At 38.5% G+C, this 18,549-nt stretch overlaps 1 protein-coding gene across 10 annotated transcripts in view; it reads right to left on the bottom strand.

The window, feature by feature from the left end:
* The window catches only part of QKI (QKI, KH domain containing RNA binding), a 145,093-nt gene that overhangs the window by 20,640 nt on the left and 105,904 nt on the right, over positions 1 to 18,549 (bottom strand). The window lies entirely within an intron of this gene.

Genomic DNA, 18,549 nt, shown 5'->3' with positions numbered 1-18,549 from the left:
AAAGCGCTATAATTAATAGCATTTACTATTTAAAACCTAGACATTTTCAGATTTGTTTTTCCTGAAATATTATCATTTGTTTAGACTACGTTCTATCAACCAGAAAACAAGATAATGACATACGAAATCCAAGAGAGATGGTCATCTGTATCTACTTGAATGCTGAGATGCCACCTTGCTTCTCATATTCTCTACCATTGCTGAAAGTCTCACTCAGAAGGAAAAAGGGGCAGCTTACACGTCCCCCGCTCTGCTTTTCAAAGGTAATGACAGCCTGGATAATACTGTGCTATCTGCTTTGAAAGACAGTCAGATTCCAGAGCCAGTTGTTTGCCTGTCTTAAACTACAACTCCAACAGGTGGTTTGAATTAGGACTCTGAAGAGCACAGATGACTATGGAAAACAGAATAAGAAGCCGCAAAGAACAGCAATCATCACCAATAATCTAAAAACTATACTATTAAATAACTCTGCTATAAAACTGCATCACTGAAATACCTCATCCCAGTTAGGAGTTGACAAGAATATCCACATTCAGTGGTTCCAAAGTATATGGAAAAAAAAGAATAACCAGATGAATTTGAAGGAAAAGATAGTTATGTATACTTAACTTCCCAAACAAAGGGAAGTAACATATTAAATTGCAAGGGGAAAAAAAGATTGAAAATTGTATTTAACCAAATAAACTACTCAGTGTGAGGGCTGCTCAGGCACCCCCTGCACCCACTGGAAGCTAACATCTGATTTTTATGCATTTTTCCTTTTTTCAGATCAACAAGTTAAAATCGACACAGTAGATGAGTGGAGTCTAAATCACTTTTGATGTCAGAAACTGAAGTCCCAACTGTAATACTGAGGATTTACCTGAACACAAAGATTAAACACATTAACAATTCATGTTGTTGCTATGTGTTCAGAATATACTGGAAGAGTTAGACATCGCTGTATTTATATATTAAATACTGTATGACAGACCAAACGAATGCTTATATTGAAAAAGTAAATACACATTCAATTAACATTTTAACTACAAATTAATTGTACTGTTAAGCACTGTGCTATTCAGAAACCTCAGATTACACAGTCATTAGAATCAGACTCTCTGGAATACAAAATGTACCGATTATAGTATGCTTAATGTGAAATCCTCAGAACAGACTTACAATTCAATTGACATGTAAAGAATTTCTATTTTTAAAGATATTCTCACCCCATTGCATCACTTTGGTAAATTATCTGTACTGTGAAGTCAACTGTGATGCAACAAAAACAATTCCCAACCTATTGTTCTACCCAGAGGTAGAATCTATCAATTCTGGTTATTCTGCATACAACTTCATTTTTCACATTTTCTTCTAGCAATTACGATTCTTAACACATTTACCCCCCTTTTCTCCTCCACCCTTTATGGTTATTCTTTGCTATTATTAGTATTATTTTGCTCGGCTTTATTAACTGAACACATGTGACCAGAAAAGCCCTCACTGTGTCAGCTGCATCTCCCATACTGTTATATTAGTGTTACTAAAATTGCATACTTCCTCCAAATAAGAGTTCAGGTGATTGATCTGACACTATTAATGAGTCTCAGTAAATGCTGAATCTTTCATTCCATTTGCTAGGATAATTTTAGTAACTCTATTATCCCAGATTTTAGACCATGGTGAACGTTTCCCAAACGTAGCTATTTATAGGGTAAAAACTCAAAGACAGAAAACACTGTATTTTTTTTTTCCTTCCACGTACCCCAGAAGAAGGAGTTACAGCAACTTAAAAGCAACAAAACCCAGACTAAGTCATCACATTTACTTTGGATCTTTAATTTTCCTGTAGGTCTCTATGCTTTCTATGAAAAAAGATGTGGCAGTTACTTGGATTACCAAGTACGTTTACAAAACTAAGAGTAGTCTTTAGCATACAAAACAGACTGAGCCCTTCATTTTCATTCTACAGATTTAATTCTCCGGAGTACCTCTCGGCAGCTGATAAAACTGGTATTCTTTAAACAGGTTCCCAAGCACAATTTAAAACATTTTTCAAGGATGCTATTGGTGATACTTCACAGATACAAGACGAGGACTTGCACTGCCAGATATTAACAGGCTGTGGGTATTTTGTTTGCCCAAGCACCTATTCCACAAAGAAAAGAAAAGAAAAACAAAAACAAAAAAACAAAACCCAAGCAAAACAAACGAACCCCCCCCCCAACTCCACAACTGACCAGAGGGCATCGCGCCAGGCGCCCAGAAGGTGGCGCTGTGCATTACACAAAGCCCTCACCTCCGGACGGGGCGCTCCCCGCTGCGGCCCTACCCTGCCAGGGCTGCAGCCCCTTGCACCCAAGCTTTTAGCAGCCGCCTGCCGCCTCTCTTCCAGCTGCTGGCCACAGGAGTGGGCAGGACCCTTTCACGTCCTTCAGTCTCTGGTTTCAAGATCTCTACGTGAGCAACATTCACCAATAGTCAAAAGCTCCCATTTCCGAGAGTCGGGATAGAGAAACGGGCCCGTGTTTTTCTCTGACCTATCCTCTCTTCGTTGCTGACAGATGATCAAATGAGGCACACCGAAGCAATCTATCCTAGCTGCAGGCATTTCTGCAGGCACTCTCTGTTAAAGCAAAGAGAGGTTGCATCAGGGATACAAAGGCAATCTCTAAAGGGACAGTACGTTTCCTGTACAATAGCTACAACAAAGCTCAGTCATTTGTACCAAGAGGAAGCTACTTTGAGCAAACATCAATAAGGTCACTTAAAGCCAGATTTGCATTACTAAGTTGAAGCTCAAGTGATTGACTCAAACCTCTCATCCTCTTAAATCTTCAGTGCTTCCTCGTATTTCTCCTGTGCAATATAACATGCAGATTATGAAAAAAAGAAAAAACCCAACCTTAAATGGTATCTTGAAACCTAATTCTTTAAATCTAAGCAATCGCAGCTGCTCACTGAATACAAATACTGAGGAGATGCAGTAAATCCTGACAAAGCCAGCTATGTGCAGACAAGGGTGTGTGGTTGCTGCCCTCCTCGCAGCAGCTCAGCTCTACTTGTGCTCGCAGTAAAAAGATCTGAAGGAGACCACAGACCAGTGACCACAGTCAATTGGTTTTCTAATCCTTAGCAGAGGAGGACTAATGGTCACAAGGATTAAAACACTACTAATAATTCCTATTGCCCGCTGCACCAAGTCTCTCGGTGCTGCTGTATATGTAATGCTCACCTAAAACTGATGGAGAATTATTAATTTTTGATTGTTGTTACTTAAAATTACTGTCTGGTTTTAACAGTTCCTAGGAAGATATACCAATGAAACATCCAGAGCTATCTTGACTGAGCTCCCCTCTGGGAATGCAGAAGGGGAGTATCACCTCACTGAGGAGGAAGGTGGAGGCCATTGCTGCTGAGTCTGAAACAGGCATGAGGCCCGCAGTGAAGAACACCGAACAGAATACACAAGGCTCACCATATTGATGCCAACCTAAAACCGTAATTCCATCTCCTGCACTGGGTAACGCTAGTTGTTTAAGAGAAAACTGTGTAACACTGTTATGTAACGACTATTAGTGAGAGCCTGTTTTATGTCACGAAACAGGGAGTTTCAGATAGAGAATCTGCTACCTCCTTATTTCTAATCACTTCATTGCATTTTCAGCGTACAAGCTTAACTTCAACCCTGCTGAACCTCAGGTATCTTGAGATCCTCAGAGAAATTCTTTTGTTTAACTAGTGTTTCTGAAATCATTGTATTTTAGGCACTTAAATCCCTCACATTCTCATATGCATGCAGTGCACACTTAGGAATGCAGTACTTCTAAACTTTTCATTCATACACAAAAGGTAGACACATTAGATAGGTAGGCAGATACAGTGTCAGGCTGGAAAGAAACAAGCACAGGGATTCCAAAGACAAGTGCATTCATTGCACTGTTCCAATGAAGAACCTGGGGAGACAATAACAACATTGTCCTCAGAAGCGAAGGGCACACCATCAGCTTCTGCATACTGGCAGCTCTGAGGAAAGTGGAATAATGGGATGAGAAGCCTGTAATAACTCACAGTAGAGAAGGACAGAAGGGCACTTTTGTAAAGGAAAAGGAAAGAAAATAAGAATCAAGTAGCGATGGATACTACTGAGCAGAGATGAACGAGCGGCGCACAGCGGAGCCAGTCAGTACCCACACTGTGCTCTTACTGCTGCTGGACCACACTGAGCCACACAAAGCCCCTTAGGTGACTGCAGCTGCATTAATTCACCAGCCAAACAATCCGCTCAGTGATATGATAGCAGACATACTTTATCCTGATAGAGCTCCTTGAGCCTCACAGTTCTTAACTGGTAAGTCTCAGAACGTATTCTGATTCTCACTACTAATAACAGCAGGGAAAGCTTTGAGCCTTTCTACAGAAACAACTCACACACTTTCCCCTTACAGTAATTACTCTGGAAAATATGACTTCTTTTTTCCCAGCATTCACAGCCACAGAATTATGCTTATTTAGGTGATGTTAGTGCCTTTCATCAGCTTACAAATGTCACGCATGTTGGATAGTGTTTTTGCATGCCGTCACACATTCCTGCACTTCAGCTGGTTTCTCATGAACTGAACTGAGCTCAACCCTAGGAAAGGCGCAGCCAGCACTGGCTTTAAAGCAGCAGTCCTTTATCAGATCCACCAGGGCCATCCTTTCAGGATCAGACAAAAAGCAGCAAGTAAGAAGAGGAAGTAGTGGTGAAGAAAAGTGATGCATAAATCACGTGCAAATACAAAGGCCAAAAACCTCTCTTGATCTTCCTCAGTCAACTGCAGTGGGTCTTTCCCACCAGGCTGATGACAAGAAAAACCAAGCGGCCCCAGCAAGGCAAGAGCACCAAAAAACCAGCATTCACCTTTCAAGTGCCTCAGCAACTGCACGTGCTGGCTTGACTGCCAGCCAGCCTTCTCTACAACACCTTCGGGTAAGCAGAAGTACTCACTATCCTCAAAGGCAGAGCAGACACCACTTCCAGCTAATACCTTTTGTCCAAGTCTCTGTGCTTTTCTCCACATTGCTTCAGGTTGACAATTTTGCCAACAGCACAACGTATTTTTAAATACACAGTCAATGCATTAAATAATTTCACTGCACGCAAAACAACAACACTGGAAACTCCTTCCTCAAACAGAAAAGTCACTGACAGTTGTCACATACAAAGCACTTGCAATTTATTAATTCAAGCTGAATTTTGATCAAACATAATAGCACCGCTGAAATATTTTACTGTTACTGCTCTTGTCTTTCTCAGCCCGCAGGCACTGCTGCCCCACAGGGCTCTGTCACCCTGCCTTCCCATGTCCCCAACTGCTAGAGCAGACTAGCAGCTGCAGCTTCCTCGCCAGCGCTCTGACACTCACTTTGACTCAACACGCTGTGGAATGCTTTTATCTAGCTGACAAAGAGAAATGTTCCACTGCAATTCACTTGTAGATCAGTAAGTATTCCAAACATACCATGCGCCAGTCAAACACTCTTTACACATGAATGTCTCCATTCAGGGACAAAAACCTTCCATTCATAATTGATAAACAAAAAACCTCACAAACAATATACTACAAATTCCTAGACATACACGTATTTAAAACAAAACGCAGATATCAGGTGTCAATATATTCTATATTATAAAAGATCACAGGAAAACACATCGGAAAAGTTGAAGTGAAAGTACACATGCTTAAAATTTACTCTATATTTGGAAAGCGTTGTTGCTTTGTTTCAACATCTAAGTTGCTGAAACACCGAAGTACCTATGGTAATGCAATCCTAGTCAAGATGGCAAGTAACCAGAAATAAAACAGAAAGAAAAGAGCTTTTTAAAAGAATCTTGAGTGCCTGAACTATTCATCAATTACCTACTCTGTCACTTTTGTAAGGCCCCCTACTTCTGGCAAGCTACTCTGTTACCTTGAGTTAAGGAATAAACATCCTATCACCTCTTCCCCTCAAGAAACCTGACAAAGATTCCTAAGTTTCCCATGCCTGGAACATAAATAGTGATGGCTAGAAGCTGTTGGTAAACATACATCATTTAAACTTCCTCATCCTTGACACATCCTTGTGATGGAGCAGAAAGACTACAATATAGTTTTGTTGGTAATAAGGAGAATTTGCCCAGTAATTGTTTCCTGGCATCATTTAGCAACTCTTCTTGTATTAGAGGAAGCTTCCCCAAATAATTTTCAGACAAAGCGAAAGAAATCACTCCTTTCAAACCAGCCATATTTCTTAGAACACTGTATGCTATTCATGATACTATGGCACTGAATAGGTGGCATGCTGTAGCTCAGTTATTCCTTTACTTCCTTTTCAACACCAATGCACTCTACAAGGTCTGTGAAGACAGGCAAAGATGAATTAGCATCATTATTTCTTCTGGGCAACACAGCCTGCTTATCTTCTTCAAAGCAAGCTCTCAGTTCAAATGATATGCAAAGAAGACTGTGCTGTTTCACTCGACAAATTCATTGGTCATAATGTTAAAGATATACTAGGGGGAAAAGGCAGCATATCTTTTTACACTTTCCATCACCTTATCTGACATATCCATGTTTAATCATGATACTTGGCTTACCAGTAATATTTGAGTGTCCTTATTCCCTCCCCTCCCCCCCCAACTCCCCCACACACACTTCCATTTCTGCAACAGGAAAATACAGATAAGGTACAGAAAAATGAGCATGAAGCACATTTTATAAGCCAAACTGAAATATAGTACCAGTGGAACCTAGGGGCTGTTTCACCATATACCTTCTAGGTACTAGCTGTTAATATACTGAACAAAATATTGCCTGAAGCATTCAGTTTGACCTTAGTGGACTTTTATGCTTGTCCCAAACAATTACTGAGAACAGTCATAAGGGGCTGATATTTAACTCACAGGCTTTTGGGATTTCAAGGAAATAACAGCCCTTGGATTGATTATACTGGACACTCGACAGTAATTACTTCCAGGATTTGCTTTTTGTTTTTAATTATCATCTGTCTTTTCCTCATATCCTAACCATCCAAGTATTAATAAGATCAGTGACATGAAGCTCCACACACTGCACAGAACAGTAATAGCGATCAACGAAGCTCCAGAACAGAAATGCCTTTCATGACATATATACACACATCAGCCCACCTCAAGTATTAAAAGAAAATAACGTCTATACAGTTCCCTCTGCAATGTTTTTAAATAGACACAATTATACTGGAATACATTAAGATGTATTTATTAAGATATGTATTAAGATTCAGATAAATAATTATCAATAATGTGATCTATAGCATTAGATCTATTTTTAGCAATGTGAAAACCCAGTTAAACTTTCAGAGCTGAACACTATTTTTGGTGTTTCTAATTTTGGAGTGCTAGACACTCAGACCTCTTCCCCAGTGGTTAGTTTAATGCTGAAAAAAAGGGAGCTAAACTATATGCACACTGAATGAGATGATACCAGGCAAGTCTCTAGTATACAGAGAGCTGGTAAGGTTCTACCAGCACTCTCTGAAGTACCACAAACAACAGGAATCAGAACAGAACAGAAATCAAACGTAACCCATACTGTGCAGACCTTTATTCCATCTCTAGCTTTTGTAACAGAGTGAACCATGCCAAAACACTCTGAGATTGTGCGGACGCGCTCCACATATACTGGGACAAATGCTTTGACCCATGTTGTGTGTTCAGTATATTATAAAAAATAACTTCTCTAACTTATGCTTCACAACTACGTACAATAAAGGCAGTTGGTCTAACTGGTACACATAAGAGGCAGTTGTTAGAAAAACAGAAATGGAATTGTTATTAAAATATTTGTACATAAGTCTAGCCTCCTCTGTTATATTTACCTTTATCTTGATATCTCAAGATTTTTCTATTTGAGTTTATACGCTGTAAATAGCTCTAAATTTCTCTTAGGTGCAGCAAAGGCACTGAACTCAGACATCGTATCCTTCACCTCCCAAAAGAGCCCATTATTTCAAAACCAGCATTTTGTTGCAGACTCCAGTGCCAGCTAATTCTGTTTCCAGCTATGCTAATGTTTTAGTACATAAACAAAGCCTTTCATTCTCAAAATGGTACTGAAATATGACCCCATGTTTTCATATGTAAAACGTGTCCTTTATGTTTTTAATCTGTTCCCACATAAAAATAATAATAATAAAAGTGTAAGAGAAGTGACATCTCATTTTAGATCAGATTTAGTAATCTAGAAGGAATGTGACAAGTTCTCTCCTTAAAGCAACAAAAGAAAAATAACTGCTGGTGAGGGAACACTGGAAAGACTTGCTGTGAATAAGGGCACATTCTTCAAGTGTTCCATTAAACACAAGATTCAAGGCTGTACGATGACACGCAGAACTTCAAGCTGCAGTAATAACTTTTAAGATATTTTTTATTTTCAGCTTGAGATGCCCTGAAAAGATAATACTGACCAATCAAAATAAACTCGTGTATTAAAATAGAGAGTAAGATTACAAATGTTTTTGCTTATCCAATTACAAGATTTAGGGAACAGAAGTTTTCCAGCAGCTTCATAGGCTACCACTCACATATTCAACAAGAATCGCAACTGGGAAGTGTGATGAGGTAACCAATATAAAAAACACACATACGTGTTTCTGCATTTCACCAGGCTCTCCTTTACTAGTTTGTTCACATAACTGTTCTATTCCCAGAAAAACAATATTGAGCAATGGCACTTGTTGACACTTTTTCCTCTCTCTCTGTGGTGGAGCAGTCTAATGATGAATGACTGAAATGTATTAACAGGACAAATGAGTTTGAATAAAACCACCACTCAGAGCAATATATAATATAGAGATATAAAGATACATATGCTTAAACCTAAGATTCACAAAACACAACCTACTTGAGTCTTAAATTTCTGGACCAACTGAGGAAGCAACTTAGGGACAGATGCACTGAGTATATGCTTTAAGTAATTCTCAACAGCTGCTAAAATGTGAATGCGTACTAAAAGTTCACAATCACCTCCAGCTGCTTACAAGCAGAGATGCAAGCCACAGATCTGCTGACTCTAATACAGCGTATGTGTCTTACATGCATTTTACTGCTACTCTAGTATAAAAGTCACTCTTTAAAAATCGAAGTTAATTCTTTCATAAACACCACAGACGCCTGTCCTACTTTCCTTGCACCCTCAGAGCAGACGGGGCCCACGGCAAGCCAACAGGACTATTCCAACTGGCCGGGCTCCTCTCGCTTTCGGCTGGCTAAAACCTGCTTTCACACAGCTTAAAAATACAGAGATGTGAAAAAAAGAATTGTGTGCACTCTCTTTAGCGGACAAATATGTCAATCATATGACCTTCCATTTGAAGGCTCAAGCTGCTCCAAGGCAGTGTGTTGCTAGGGAGAAGGCTTTCTTTGCTATTTATTGAGCTTTCTTTTCAGCTTTTCGAGACTACCCAATGATTATTTTCCAGAGACAGCAGCGAGAACGCAATGCTGCCTAGCCAAGACTATCAACAAAGGGCCTTTGATGCACGCTTCTTCCCAAAAGCATTACCCCACTGCACACCGTGTGACCGACGGACAACGCTGCTGTGTCCCAGCAGAGCTGCAACCTGTGGCTATCCCAGGAGCACCAGCTACCAGAACTCCCATTTGTGACAAACTGCCAGAGCCAGCCTGGAGCCCAGACAGCCCTGAAAACCTGCTCATGTCAAGGGTGTCAAGGGAAGGCATGAAAGTTTCTCCCATCAGTTTCTATCATTATTTTAATAGTGGCTCTGATGCAACTTTAGCATTTTAAAACCCTCAAAAGGCAAAGTTGCATACATTTAGCCAAGAAACTTTTGAAACTTACATATTACAGAAAAATATACATGGAGCATATTTTAATTTTTAACTAATTCCATTAATCTTGAGCATCAGCTTTTAACAGCTTTGATTACAAAACATTAGTGTATTCTTCGTCAATCATTAAAAAATCATGCAATATACTTCATTTCCTGTGATCGTTCCACAGATGTAATAATCATTTTACTTCTTCTGTTAAGAAAAGTGCATATATTTCCAGCATTCTTCATTTAGATTAATTCAAGCATGTGTTAGTCTTCTGTCAATTATTTGTCATTCGTTCTTGAAAAAAAAAATCCTGGAGCTCGAAGCTGGAGTAAGACACATCGATTGTGGCCCTCTCTGACTTGTTTAAATTCAACACCACTGCATTTTTATCCATCTAGTTGTTCTTTGATAATCTTTCATTTTAAAAGAAACCTTCATTTCAAGATCACCTTAGTCTCTTAGCCAAACACTGCAGGCTGCATACTGCAATTAGTTCTCTACACTTAAGAGTGACAGTCCTCTAGAAAGTTACTTCAGAGAAGACTATGAGCCGAGGTCTTCTCTGGAGAATATCCCTTGTCCCCTGTTGCATCTTTGGGCTGAAGACAGTCGCTGTAAATACCATTTTTCTTCTTCCCTAAGTTGAAGTTGCAGAAGGTTTTTCTGCACTAAACACACTAAAGATACTAAATACAAAGCATGACGTACGCACACAAGTGCAAGCTGAGGGAGTTTTCTAACCTGAAAATTTGAAGTGCCAAAATATATTAAAAGAAAGGCTGACTAACTTGAATCCATTTTCTCAATCATATTTGAATGAACCAACATGATAAAACAATAATTTAAGTCTAGTTTTCTTAGAATGAGAGAATTATCTATCAGGCCTATCTTAAATAATTAATTTTCCCATCCTTCCCCTGCTGCTCTACATACTATTTTAAAAGCCTGCCTCCTCAGCAGAAACACAGACACAATGCTAAAGAAACCATTTAGCAGGACACATATTAAAAATTTGATCAAATTTCACTGCGAGTTCAAGTCTATACTGGGACAGAAATAAACAGCAATCAAGACTTCTGTGCTTCCATTTGTTGCTGAACTTAGCATATTCTATAGCACTGAATCTGAACAGCCCATTAGATACTCTGAATCATGCATTACACTAAAAATTCATTCAACAGTTTTCCTTTTCTGACTATTGAACTGCTGAGTAGTACCTGAACTGTGGCTGAAACACTCAGCAGTAACCAAGTTGGTCTGGATAGATGCTGTCATGTCATACTCAGGGAACTATTTGCAATAGGATAATCCTGCAATATTTCTATGTGGGAGCTCCTCTGTAGCTTTCCTACTAATCTTAAATGTGAAATGTGTATTGCATCAGCTTTGTGGAGAACTATTAAAAAATGAAATCCATCCAAGTAACTCCAAGCTTTTCAAACGATAACTTCCTCCTTTCCTACATGTTCACTGTCAATGCCTTGCACATCAATCATTCCAAACTGAATTTTCAGTTTCATTTCAGGAAGATTCTTGAATCCCTCTCATACAAGTCAAAACTCTCTCATTTTCCCATTTCTAGATTTCAATCTCGTTCTTCACATCTTTACCCATAAATCTGTTCCAATATTGTTCAGACTGCAGTTCTCTGAGCACTTATTATTCTAATCCAATCGTTATGAGGAAGTATCTCTTTCCATTTAGATACCCAAAACAAGTACAATGAAACTATCTTTCAGAGACCACAGAATTATCATTTCAAATTCCAGTAGACAAGGTGCACACCCATAAGTAAAAGCGGCTTAAAATACACTCTTTACAACAGGATAAATCACCTGAGCCCCTCTTAATCCTCTGAGCTGTGGAATCTCATGAATATTCCAAAGTAATACCCGAATTCACGTATATAATCCATTAAGTTAGAGAATACTTATACACAGTATTTTGCAACAACAAAAAAAATTACTTTCATGAACATAAAAATGATTTACAGAGATTAAAAAAAAAAAAAAAGAAAAAGAAAAAGAAAAAAGGAAAAAGAGCAATTAAAAGTTAGGAACTGCACCTAAAAAGGGCTGCAGGTTTTTTGACTCAAATTAAATTAAGAATATTGACTTCCTCTTCATCAGTGGGAAGAGAGGAAGTTCTTTTCTTTAAGTGGAAGAAAACACAGACCGCAAAGATCCAAAAGGACTGAAAAGCACGGGCAACTGTGAAATGATTCAAAAAGGGACTTTTGTTTCTAGAATGTGTAGAACTAAGCTCCAACGTATTTGCACATGGCTGAGTTCAGTAAACAGAGACCTTTAAAAACAGGCTGGAATGGGAATCAATCAGATAGGAAACTTACAGAGAGTTACTGGAGTGGAAGCACATAAAGACAAGCTTACTTAAAAAAAAAAAAAACCACCATCAAAAACCACACAACAGATGATGCTAAGGTGCAAAAAAATTAAAATGCTGCTGGAATACTTTTTGCTAGCCTACAATTTCTGGATGATTAGGCAGAGGATTTATACTGCTGTCAGAGAAATCAACTGATTAAGAAAAGGCAAAAAACCTCAGCACTTCTGTAGTACCTGCAAGTCAATACAACTAACTGGTGATGGTCAGAGTCCTACTCTCTTTCCTCACTTTTGCCCTCCTTCATCAAGCAGCATGCACACACCTTAGCCATATTGACGTGTGAATCTGCAAAGGATATTTATTTATTTTAGGCCTGAGTAGTTTTCTGTCAGAGAAAGGGGAACTGAAACCTCCCCAGCAAGAAGCTGTCGACATGTGAAATTAGTATTTAATTCTAAAGATCAGCAAACTAATTTCCAAACTAGAAGCATGGTATTGTCTTTTCTAATTGAAGGTGAAACTGCAATTTACGACATTACAACCAATTTATCTTCATATTGAATTATCTCAGCTCATTTTTTGTATTCTCTATCCAACTCACATAACACTTTTTAAATTTTATTTTACCAATTTCTGCCCAGTTCTCTTTATTTATAGTCATTCTTCTTACTGCCGGTCTTCAGTGGAGGAATACTACTACTACTGCCTTCACTGCTGGTACTAATCATGCTCCTCTTACTGTCTACCTTAAACTATGTGAAATATTGTTTTCCATTTGTAGATTTACTAATCTGAACCAAAGGTTACAATCTCAGCCATTTACTTACTACTATAAATATTTACTAACATTCATGTTTTGCAGAGACCTTTGAGCTTTGATATTTGCACTCCTAAGAAGCATTGAAAAAACACAATTTTAAATCTCTTCTAAAACATAATCATACTCTACTAGTAATCTTTACATTGTAGGCCACCAACTTTAAATCCACACCAACTACATATTATATCCAACGCTTAGAATGCTGAGCACTTCCCACCTCGCCCCCCCCCCCAGAAAAAAAAATAAACAAAAATTAGAACTACATTGAGTGAGAACTGCTTTTCATCAGCCAAGAACTGCATGTCCTGGGACAATGCATTTAATTTTCATGTCTCTGTATGCAGTGCTAATCTTTGTATAACATCATGTAAAGTCTGATCCAGAGTTCAGTACTAGTATGCATGCACAGCTTCCGCTCCCCAAAAGCTTATGAAGTCAGTGACTACAGGAAAAGAAATGTAGAAAGATACAAACTTACGGAATCTAAAGATTAGAAGCCAATGTGACAATGTCCTAGAAGAAGCCAAGTTATATGAAAAATGGATGGAAATAATTTTAACAATTTTATCAGAAAAGAGAGGTTTGTGCCTTGAGAAGAAACAGATGCTACCCTATGGATTCTATTAGTCTAAGAAAATGCATACTTCTTTGATTCTCCGGATTTCCAGACCAGCAGTAGCCAAGAACCCTAGAAAATATGATAAACTAAACACAGGGAGCTTTTCATAGCTTCCCACTTCTTCCCTCCTGTGGTATTCCCATTTTTGGTGCCTATTATCTGGACAGTCCTCTGTGCATTCTGCTGCTCCTGAGACATTCAGTACAGCAACTAACCTCTCTGAAATCAGCAGAAAATTTTGCAGGTTACTTCTCTATTATTTAGGAAATAAAATCAGGTTATAGAAAAGCCTGACAAGTACTATTTTGTTATGTTCATCCACAAAGTAAGTAGCCGAATTCTGCAATTGTGCTCAGCAATGAAGCAGAAAGATTTCGCTTCTAACTAACAGTTGGCATCATAAATTCAGACCTCAGTAAGTCCAACTCAGCTATGCCTGAGACAACATAATAGGTAACTTAAGTCCTATACAGAGTCTTTTATATATCATACAATTGGATAACAATGCCAAAAGGTTTCTCACTGCACTGCTCAAGGTAAAAGACAGAATATGCTTACAAAAAAAAATCTGCCTTCTATCAGGATGAGGAGGTGCATCTTCTCTCCTCACAGCTGCATATCCTTGTACAGAATGAATGGAGAAATGGTTCTGATGCAGATGATGAGTAATTTTCGGGTTATGAAAAACCTTCTTAAAAAAAAACAGACAAAACCGCAAATCATTAGGTAGCAACTCTACCTCTTCCTTACTTTCTAGCCAGGGAAGAGCTAGGATTATACAAGATCATAGCAAAACAAAGGTAATACAATGAAGCCCAGATTTCAGTTATAAATAACTATCAGATATCCTTCTCTCATTATTTGAACTGGCAAAAGAAAGAAAGAAAGAAACAAACACAAACACTGGCTTAAACCATTTCTGTGCTCTCACTATCACTTAGGTCCACCTTAGCTGTTCAAGTCAAGCAGAGAGGATGAAACAGAAGGCACAAAGCTCTAAGATAGGGCCTGAGAAAGTCCAGCAAGCCTTTGGAATCAAAATCCAGAAACACACGAAGGAAAATCACACAGTATGAAACTTGAAGACTACATACAGACACCAATGAGTTTTGCAGAGCTGCTGTAAGGTATTTGTACTACGTATCTAAATTATGCCAGGTTCAACCCAGTAGTCTGAACTGTTCTCAGTAGCACCACATTTCCTGCACTAAGTTTACAAAAACACAAACCGTATTCATAGTTTCATTCTCAAAAGACACTTCACAAGCATTTAGATACTAACAATAGATTTTGCTGAAGATCATCTAGGAAAGTGTGGTGAGAATTTTTAATTACATAGAGTCTAGAACACAATTAATATGGGAGAACTATACTTTCAACGTAACTTGAAATGAACAGCTGAAATTCAGAGTATCAGTACTAGTAAATGCTACTCTTGTCTTCAGCTAATTTCTTTGGAGACAGTTCTAAAGTTTCACAGAAACGTTACCCTGAGGCTACCAAACAGAATTTCAGCTGCATCATTAATAACAGTTTAAGAATTTGTTAGAACAGAGCAGCTGTTCAGCTACTGAATCACCAGCTCAACATTACTATTTGCAGGGTTCCTACTAGTGACATAATATTCTTACACAGGAGTTATACTCTTACTGCTAAAGTAGTAAAAAAAAAAAAAAAAGCCTAAATTACTGACTGTTACAACAGTTATCGCTCTCTTTTTAATTAGTTCATCCACAATATCTTAATATTGATAAGATTTGAGATACATACTTACATACATATAGAGAAGGATCATAAGGAAACATTTGAGCATTAGTCTGTAAGACTAATGTAAGTTATTTTTGAGAAAATTGCTATTCCAGGTATGGTAACTCCTACCATATCAAATTTATAATCAAATTTCCAAGAATTCAAGTGCATACCAGCATCCCTGTTTCCTTCTGTGAGTGAGCAAATTTCACAGTGGCCAGAAGAACATTAACACATGCTTCCAAACAAATAGTGCACAACACTGGTCATCAGTTCTTACTAGCACAGCTGACTTCTTGAGCACAACTGAAGGTTAAGCAAGCATAAGTGATGCTCATCAGTTGAGGCATTTTTGAAAGCACAAAGTCCATCTTCTCACATTTCAATAGCATTGGTGCTGACAAGGAAGTCAGCAGGTCAAAGCCCGACTCCCTTCAGAGAGAATGCAAGCCTGAGCTGGGAAAATATTTACATGTGACCTGAAAAAAAAAACAGTCTGAAGGGCCACAGCACCTTATTTGTTTTCAAAGGAAACCTTCACTGCCCTCCTCCCCTACCAGAAGCAGACTTGACAAGTGTTGTAATAAATATTACATGCAGAGGAAAGTTGAAATCAATAGCAGGTTAATGTTTATTGAAACAATACAGAGAACCATTTTTAATAGCATTATTTGAAAATAGATTTAATCTAGCAAAGGAAATTCGATTTATATTTAGAGCAATCGGATTTTATTTTTTTTTTACTCCAGAGATTCGTTGCAAACTCAGTCTCTGAAAATGTGCTTACTGTACTGCATTTAGCAGAAACAGTTTAGCCTTAATAAGCTGATAGTCTGCACAGGAGCATGGATCAACTCATTAAGAATGTAAGCAGCTTTCTAACAGTCTTCCTTGCTGTTCAGCCTATGCCAGAGAAAGCAAGGATCACTCCCCTAAAACCCGTAATTTATGAGTTTATTCAAACTCGCCAAATTGCTTTAAGTAAACGCCTCTTATATTTGAAAATTCCCATGGCAACTCATTTAGTTTGGCAGGAAGGCAGGCCCAAATTCAATCCTTTTATCCTCCAGCTAAACCATTACAATGGTAATTCTGCTCTGACACTCTGAAGAGACTGCTAATTACTGTACTCTGGTCCCCAGACAGATTTCCCATTCAGATTAAAATGGCTGTGCAGAGCAGAGAACAGGAGCAACACCTTTGTGTACACGAACGGATGTACGTTCCCTGTTACAGCTTTTTACTGGAGAGGCTCCACCACAGCAAAGACAAAGCATCTCTACACAAGGAAGTTTGGCAGAACAAAGCATTAGGAAGGAAACAAAAACAAAGAGCAGAACAGCAAAGATGACAATTCAGCCACCAACTGCACTGGTTTGGACTGCTGAAGATATTTGATCACCTCACAAACAAAACAAATTCTCTTATGTGACTTGCTCTTACATACCAGATAAAATCATAGAATCACAAGGTTGGAAAGGACCTACAAGATCATCTAGTCCAACCAACTTCCCTTTACCATACCTACAGAAAACCACTAAACCATATCTCCTAGCTCCCTAGCTCAAACTACGGCTTGAGGAATTACATAAAATGCTGTTTGTGTGTTGTGTGTTATAACATCATTACACAGTTGTATAAGTGTCCACTCTCACTGCCACCACCATGTCTCAATTTTTATAAAGCCACCATTTCCTTTCAAAGCATTGAGAACTTTTTTCTCCCTCCCTCTGTCACTTTTAATCAGGAAAGTGAGAAGGAAACTGATGACTGCTCCCTTGCTCTTCTGCTCCAGCTGTTCCCAATTCCCTTCAATGCAAACTGCAGTTCAATTCTGAACAGAACAAACACCATCTCTGGGCCAGTACTACTACACCTTAAGCTCTAATTCCATCGTTTAAAAAAGGACAAGGATAGCGTAACCCCATAAAGTTTTGGTTGTTTTTTGTTGGTTGTTTTTTATTAGCACTATGAAGTAGAAATTGATTTTTTGGTTTTGAAGAGGAAGCAGAATGGAAAGGCATGGGCAACACGAATGGAAAAGTAAGCCCATAGGAACATGTCCGTGAAACAAATCAAACAAGATCAACATTCTCTCTAGATAACTAACTAGCAACTTCCAAAAGAAAACTAGAAGGGCACAAATGCACTGCATTACACTGGACACCAATCCATGAGTCCTTATATATATATTTTTTTTTTCCAGTGAAAGCAGTGATCTCTTTACCATGTTCAAGGCACGTTAAAATAGGTTTGTTAATCTTTATGAAGTCTTCCATGGGTCATTTATAGGTAACTCACCATTCCCACTACTATGGGATTTGCTCCTTAAAACATTTTTGAACAATTCACAGTAGTTACATACTGACAAAAATGCATAAACTAATCAATGTCTAGCCTACATTTCAAGTTCCACTAAACACAGTGGCTCCACTGAATAAGGATATTCAGCATAAGGAAAGATATTTGTCTAAGTACTGCTAGCACTGAATCTCAGAATTTCTCTGGCATTTAACTATGAAGATGATATCCATGCCAGCAAACTGCATTTCAGTATGCACGTGGCTCATTAGCACAGGGCTGTCTCATCAAGGAAAGAAGTCCCAGGTGTGTATTTAAACAAGTGCTCATTGTAAAGAATCATGAACAAGTACGGGATAGCCATGGCTGCAGAATTAGCAGATAACCCTTTTCAGAAAGATAGGCACTTGAAAATCAATTCTCTAAATGACAGCTTGTCATTATTTTGAGGAAGGTCTTCTGTCCTTTGCAGGAGAACTAAGACATATAGGAATGTTTTGAGTACTGAAAGCTGACAGTGCTGGCTCCAACCAGTCCTTGGTCCCGTGTAACTGCAGCAGATGGGAAAGATCCAGCTACAAATGTTACCTCTCTTCCTTGTCAATAGTAGATTTCGTGATTGACCCATCTTTAAAAGAAAAAAAAAAAAATCCATTGCTTTCTTTCACTTCTGTAACCTCACAGTTAGATAAACTAAAGATTCTATTTTCTCTTTTCTTGATAACCTGCAGAAGAAAGCCGTCTACTGACTTGCTTTCGTTAAGCTTTTGTAAAGCTACATACAAATTGCCTTCTTCACCCCAAGCAAAAACAGCTGAGGTTATTACCAGTTTTGCTGAATTGCCATAATATTGCTTAAAATTTTCTGCAAGTTTCAGAGAC

The sequence above is a fragment of the Excalfactoria chinensis genome, chromosome 3 (assembly GCF_039878825.1).
Source record: "Excalfactoria chinensis isolate bCotChi1 chromosome 3, bCotChi1.hap2, whole genome shotgun sequence".
NCBI lineage: Eukaryota > Metazoa > Chordata > Aves > Galliformes > Phasianidae > Excalfactoria > Excalfactoria chinensis.
This window is presented reverse-complemented; position numbering and strand designations above follow the sequence as displayed.